This window comes from Sapajus apella, unplaced genomic scaffold, assembly GCF_009761245.1.
Source record: "Sapajus apella isolate SASKATOON/1434 unplaced genomic scaffold, GSC_monkey_1.0 scaffold51, whole genome shotgun sequence".
NCBI lineage: Eukaryota > Metazoa > Chordata > Mammalia > Primates > Cebidae > Sapajus > Sapajus apella.
Window position 1 is genome coordinate 6,148,856 of NW_022436991.1, and position 7,202 is coordinate 6,156,057.

The following is a 7,202-nucleotide window of genomic DNA, read 5'->3' on the forward strand; positions in this document are numbered from 1 at the left end:
GAAGAGCCCATACCCATGAAGCAGTTATTCCCCATTTTCCCTTCCTCCTCTTATGGGTGCATATATATATTAACCAGGTGTTGTGGTGTGTACCTCCAATCCCAGCTACTCAGGAGGCTGAGACCAGAGGATTGCTTGAGTCTGAGAGTTGGAGGCTGCATTAAGCTGTGATCATGCTACTGCACCCATAAGAGCAGGAATTTTTTCTTTTCTCTTTAACTGAGATGAAATTCACATTACATAAAGTGTACAATTCAGTGGCATTCAGAACATTCACAATATTGAACAGCCATCACCTCTATTTAGTTCCAATATGTTTACATCACCCCAGAGAAGAGCCCATACCCATGAAGCAGTTATTCCCCATTTTCCCCTCCACCTCCACTGGCAGCCAGCAATGTATTCTCTGTGAATTTGCCTATTGTGGGCATTTCATATAAACGAAATCACACAGTATGTGATCTTTGGTGACTGCCTTCTTTCACTTAGCATTAAAGTTTTTGTTGTTCATCTGCATTGTGGCATGTATCAGCACTTCATTCTTTTTTCTTTTTTCTGGAGATGGAGTTTCGCTCTTGTTGCCCAGGCTGGAGTGCAATTGCACCATCTTGGCTCACCGCAACCTGCGCCTCCAGGTTCAAGCAATTCTCCTGCCTCAGCTTCCCGAGCAGCCGGGATTACAGGCATGCACCACCACGCTCGACTCATTTTGTATTTTCAGTAGAGAGGGGGTTTCTCCGTGTTGGCCAGGCTGTTCTTGAACTCTCAACCTCAGGTGATCCACCTGTCTCGGCCTCCCAAAGTGCTGGGATTACAGGCGTCAGCCACTGTGCCTGGCCTCTTTTTCATGGATGAAGAATATTCCGTTGCATGAATAGACCACCTTATGTTCATTTATTTATTTATTTTTTGAAGTCTCACTCTATTGCCCAGGCTGAAGTATGATGGCACGATCTTGGTTCACTGCAACCTCCTCCTCCCCGGGTTCAAGTGATTCTCCTGCCTCAGCCTCACAAGTAGCTGGGATTACAGTTGTGAGCCACCACGCCCAGCTAATTTTTGTATTTTTAGTAGTGATGAGCTTTCACCATGTTGGCCAGGTGGGTCTCCAACTCCTGACCGTACGATCCACCTGCCTGGACTGCCCAAAGTGCTGGGATTACAGGCTGAGCCACCGGGCCCCACCATTCATGCATTCTTTGATGAACATTTAGATTGATGGTGCCTCTTGGTGATTGCGAATATGATAGGGCTGCTTCTTCACTCTGTTTGCCCCAGTGCTTAGAACCATGCTAATCTGAAGAATGAAATGTGGGCCAGGTGTTATTCATTTCTGTCTTCCCCAGAACGCAATGACACCAAAGGGTGAAGTGGGCAGGAAGTCAGCAGTCAGCAGTAAAACCCAATGTGAGGGATGAAGGGAGGAAGGACCTGAATGGGGGAGAAGCGATTTTCTATGTTCTGTACTTGTAAAAGTGAATTGTGATGGCTACAGAGACATATTTATATACCCAGATCTGAGGAAGGTTATTTGTCATGGGACCACAAAGGCAAAATAATGCATTGGGATGTTGGGAGATTCACAGCAAAACACAACTAGGCGGAGATGGCCGGGCGAGCACCAGGGAGAGAGGCATTGAAATCCAATTGCTTCCCTGAAAAGGACTTCATTAAACTGTCATGATTACTAGGAGCCTACTGCAAAAAAATAGAAAGGGCAAAGGGAGTAAATTCTCTTTGACTGTTGATGCAATTTGCAAGAAATTAAATTGCAATTAAGTTCGTTTACTTAGGAGGAGACAGAGTGTGAACACCCCCTGGGACTGCCTTTCAGCCTTTGGAAAATGAAACGGCTTTTTGCTCGGGATGGTTCCCTGGGGACCGCCCTGTTCCTTCGCGAGTTTGGCTACTTCGGTGCGCCCTCTGGTGGCCAGGTATGGAAGCTCTGGCAATTGTGCTTTGTTCCCCATCAGAGGGAAGGGGGTGACCAGCCACACGAGGGTGGACCTGCAAATTAATTCACATTTAAACTGCAAAGCCTGACTCAACGTGTGCCACTTAGCGGTGCAGGAAGAGCTATATAGATGAAGTGACTTTAAAAATGAAATTATAACATTAATTATGATTATGATTTTATTTTATTGTTTTGAGACAGCGTTTCGCTGGAATACAGTGGCACGATCTTGGCTCACTACAACCTCCTCCTCCCAGGTTCAAGTGATTCTCCTGCCTCAGCCTCCCTAGTAATTGGGACTACAGGTGCTCGCTACCATGCCCAGCTACTTTTTGTATTTTTAGTAGAGACGGTATTTCACTTTATTGGCCAGGACGGTCTCGATCTCTTGACCTTGTGATCCACCAACCTCGGCCTCCTAAAGTGTTGGGATTACAGGTGTGAGCCATGGCACCTGGTCTCTGGCCCCTAATTTAGAAAAAAATTCTTACTAGAGATGAGATCTCACCATGTTGCCCAGATTGGTCTTGAACTCTTGAGCTCAGGCAACCCACCCACCTCCGCCTCTCAAAATGCTGGGATTATGGGTGTGAGCCACAGCACTCCACCATTAAGTAGTGTCTTTTCCAACACCACCCCTCCAATGCTGATAACAGCTTCCCAAAACAAGCTTTCTGAGTCAGATAAGGAAGTTTCAGAGAGATCTTCCTAATGCTTCAGAAAAGAGCATCAGAAAGATAGGGTTTAATACAATCCTTTTTCTTCTTCTTCTTCTTCTTTTTTTTTTTTTTTTTTTTGAGACAGAGTCTATCTTTGTCACCCAGGCTGGATTGCCATGGCACTGTCTCAGCTCACTGCAACCTCTGCTTCCCGGGTTCAACAGATTTTCCGGCCTCAGCCTCCAGAGTAGCTGGGATTACAGGCACCCGCTACCACGCCCAGCTAATTTTTTTTTCTTTTTCTTTTTTTTTTTTTTTGAGGGTAAATTCAGCAATTTTAATATTTAAAATTGGGAGTTTATATATACTTATTTATACATGTGTTAAGATTCTCAAATCATAACTATAATATATATAAATACAGATGTAGACATATAGACATCTAGGTTACGAGGCTGAGCCATATGTTTTGTTAAATAGCAAAATCAAATTGAGCTTCAACTATTTAATATTGAAAATTAGTGACATTAAATTGTTGGTTTAGTTGTTGCCTAATTTACCACTCAGTTATAGTGGAGAGAATCCAGCTCCAGCCTTTGTACAAGTTTAGGTGCTCACTGTTAATTTATATTTTTATGGCAAGAGATTAAAATTAATTTGCTGGTTTTGAATAAAATTTTGAACAGGTATTTGAAACTGGAAAATTCATTTCTTCACAAATGGTAGAAGACAAATTGATGTTTCATAATGAATAGAAACCTTGAAATATTTTTAAAACATGGTAGAATATCCAAGATTAGAATATAGCGATAATAAACTTATTTTATTTGCATTTTATACATCAAATATTATATCTTTGAGTCTAGCAAATTTCTGATTATCTATTTTTGAAAAATGATTAAACAAACACTTAATATCGAAGGCAGAGTCACATTTGTTCAGGTTCATGTTGATAATAACCGGTCTTGAATTCATGTAAGTATCTGGAATTGGCCAGCATAAGCCAAGATGATGGCGATGGACCTTTATTAAACAGCCATCACTGCAATGCCATACTATTCCTTCAATTTTACCCTCTTTGCAACCTTCAAACCAGGACAAGAGATGATTGCGCTTCAGTGAAGGTAAATTTCTTATTTGAAAAGCTCCATGTGGTATAAGAAGATGTAATGGATGTTTCTTGCTCCCTAACCCATATGGGTTTCCATTGATATTTGTTCCTATGAGCTCCAGTGTTTGTTCTAAGAGATCTGATAGTGGCACTGCACTAATTTCCAAAAGTCCAGAATCATCAGGATGATGTTTTAGTACCAGGGCAATTTCAAATTCATAATTAACTACAGAGGAGTGCCAGCAATACTGTTTGTTGGTTTTTTCTACTGGTACCCAACCAGGAATGTGTCCATTTTCATCAGGCACTGGGTTTCCATTTATTTGTTCTATTTCCTTTGCTGGTATCCAGCACTCTGCAGCTGGTTTGAAGTCCTCCTCAACGTTCCAAAAAACTTCTTTTGGGTTTCCTTTTGAATGTAGAAAATTTTTAAATCTTTTTTCAGCTTGTTTGTTGGGTTTTCTATCTAGTTGGGCCCAAAGGTATGGTTGATCTTTATAGGTAGTAACATAACAACATGTTCCATCCACTTTTTCTGTTGGAATTGCACTGTATATATCTGCATCTAATGCCTTGTGACTTATAGTTTCAGTTGCCAAAACTTTAAATGGCTGATGATCTCTTTTGGCGGAAGGCTCCTCTTTCACCTCCGTCACAAACACACACGGCATTTTCCGCTGCACGGAGCCCAAGCGCTTCATGATGAGCCCAACAAGCAGTTCGAGTGGAGGGCGCGCTTTCGAACGGCGTCCAGTTCAGGAGGGGATAAGCCCTGCAGCTGTCACACGTGGCGCTAGGCCACTCACACTCCGAGCCCAGCCACCGCCGCGGCGCCCCAACCATGCCAAGCCCCAGCTAGGGGCGGGAACGCCCATCCAGAAGCCAATTTTTGTATTTTTAGTAGAGACAGGGTTTTACTGTGTTGGCCAGGCTGATCTCGAACCTCTGACCTTGTGCTCTGCCTGCCTTGGCCTCCCAGAGTGCTGGGATTACAGGTGTGAACCACCGTGCCCAGCCCAATTGTTTTTCTTTTATGAAAAAAAAAAAAAAAGTTTCTGATACATGTTGAAGGAACAGCTATAGCAGAAAATGTTGGTTGGGCCACCCAATATTATTCACAACCTCATTCTAGGGACTTGAAAACCAGATCTTCACTTTTCCAGACTTTCTTGCATCTCTGGGCTGCCATAATGCCAAATTCTGCTGGTTTTGTCCTTAATTTTGTTTTATTGTCTTTAACATGGATATGATGATTGGAGATGTGGCAGCCATTTTGTAACCATGAGGACAAAAAGTCTACATGCTATGAATATCATTGGGGCTCAGGAAACAATACTCCAAAATATGATGCTTTGTCCTTTATGCTGATCTAAAGCAGCAGCCTCAAAGTCTCTCTATGACCTTCCCTCATCTCTTCGTCTTTCTAATCCTCTGTACTGAACCACCAGGAGGGAATTTCTCCTTATCAGAACACTTTTCTCCTAATAAATGCAATTGTCTAAGACACCTTCCCTAGGAATCTCATCAAGTAGCCGAAAGAGACTGAGAGTCCTCACCACATCCAGACTTTTTATCTGTTCTTCTGAGGGCAGTTCTAAGGGATTACCTGGAAGATTTTATCTGCATAGTAAGCTAATGTTTGTTCCTGTACAGTTCCACCCCTCACCTGGTAACCTGTCTGTCTCATCCAGCTTGCAAAGAGAATCACTTTTTTTTTTTTTAATTTTTATTATTTTTTTTATAAAGACGGGGTTTCACCATGTTGGTCAGGCTGGTCTTGAACTCCCAACCTCAGGTGATCTGCCTGCCTTGGCCTCCAAAGTGCTTGGATTACAGGCATGAGCTACCACGCCTGGCCGAGGATCACTTTCAAAACAATGTCTGTCTCCAGGTCCATATATCTCTCCTGCAAAGATATATATATATATATATATATATATATATATATATATATTTAACAGTGTTGCTTTGTCACCCAGGCTGGAGTGGAGTGGCATAATTTTGGCTCACTGAAACCTCCGCCTCAGGTTCAAGTGATTCTCCTGCCTCAGCCTCCTGAGTAACTGGGATTACAGGCATGTACCACCATGCCTGCCTCATTTTTGTATTTTTAGTAGAGATGAGATTTCACCACATTGCGCCAAGCTGGTCTTGAACACCTGACCTCAAGTGATCTGCGTACCTCAGCTTTCCAAAGTGCTGAGATTGCAGGCATGAGCCACTGTGCCCGGTGGTGAAGAGAGTGTTTAATTTTCAACCACCTGGCCTCTCTTCGAGTCTCATAGTTTGTGTGTGGCTCCTGTGTTTGTAGACACATGAATAAAGTGTGGGTCCTTTTTTTCTTTATTGATCTGCCTTTGTAAGTTTATTATGGAGCAAATGGGCTTGCTTCCTGATGTGCATAGAAGCCAATAACTATAGCACTGGCTTTTGAGAAAAGAAAGGTTTTATTGCAAAATCAGCCAGGAAGGAAACAGAAGTCAGGCTCAAATCTATCTCCTCTATTTGGGTTCTGGGGCACGTTTTAATAGGGCGAAGGAAACGATTTAAGAATGTTGGTTTGGGCCGGGTGCAGTGTCTCACGCTTGTAATCCCAGCACTTTGGGAGGCCAAGGTGGGTGGATAATCTGAGGTTGGGAGTTCAAGACCAGTCTGACCAACATGGAGAAACCCCATCGCTACTAAAAATACAAAATTAGCTGGGTGCGGTGGTGCATGCCTGTAATCCTAGCTACTTGGGAGGCTGAGGTGGGAGAATTGCTTGAACCTGGGAGGTGGAGGTTATGATGAGCCAAGACCATGCAATTGTACTCCAGCCTGGGCAACAAGAGTGAAACTACGTGTAAAAAAAAAAAAAAAAAAAAAAAAAAAAAAAAGAATGTTGGCTTGGCAGAGCCTGATTGGAGGGCTTCAAATCTGATCATTTACAGTAAGGTATGTTGAGGCAGATCCTAGCACTGGATCTTCCAGGCCAATGGACCCCTCGCTTCTGAAATAGTCCCAGCATTCAGGTTTTCATCACGTCTTTGTCTTCTTGGCTCTGAGGGAAAGAATGGTTTGTTCTGGGTGGTATCAGAGGTCAAGGCTTTTTCTTTTTTCTTCAAGATGGAGTCTCGCTGTGTCACTCAAGCTGGAGTGTAGTGGTGTGATCTCAGCTCACTGCCACCTCCACCTCCCCAGCTCAAGCGATTCTCCTGCCTCAGCCTTCCAAGTGGCTGGGATTGATTACAGGGGCCTGCCACCACGCCCGGCTAATTTTTGTATTTTTAGTAGAGACGGGGTTTCACCATGTTGGCCAGGCTGGTCTCAAACTTCTGATCTTGGGTGATCCGCCCATCTCGCCCTCCCAAAGTGCTGGGATTACAGGTGTGAGCCACCACACCCGGCCTAAACTCTTTCTGATTCTGCATGCCCAACAGGAATTGAGGTTTTTGGCTATGTTACACTCAAGAATTAACTGGACGTTTTTTTTTTTTTT

At 43.3% G+C, this 7,202-nt stretch overlaps 1 pseudogene across 1 annotated transcript; it reads right to left on the bottom strand.

Annotated features, from left to right (window-relative positions):
* Positions 1 to 3,421: 3,421 nt before the first annotated feature.
* Positions 3,422 to 4,601, bottom strand: LOC116526493 (annotated as a pseudogene). The gene has a single exon (XR_004258183.1). The product of XR_004258183.1 is annotated as an uncharacterized protein C12orf29 homolog pseudogene (transcript).
* Positions 4,602 to 7,202: the final 2,601 nt, after the last annotated feature.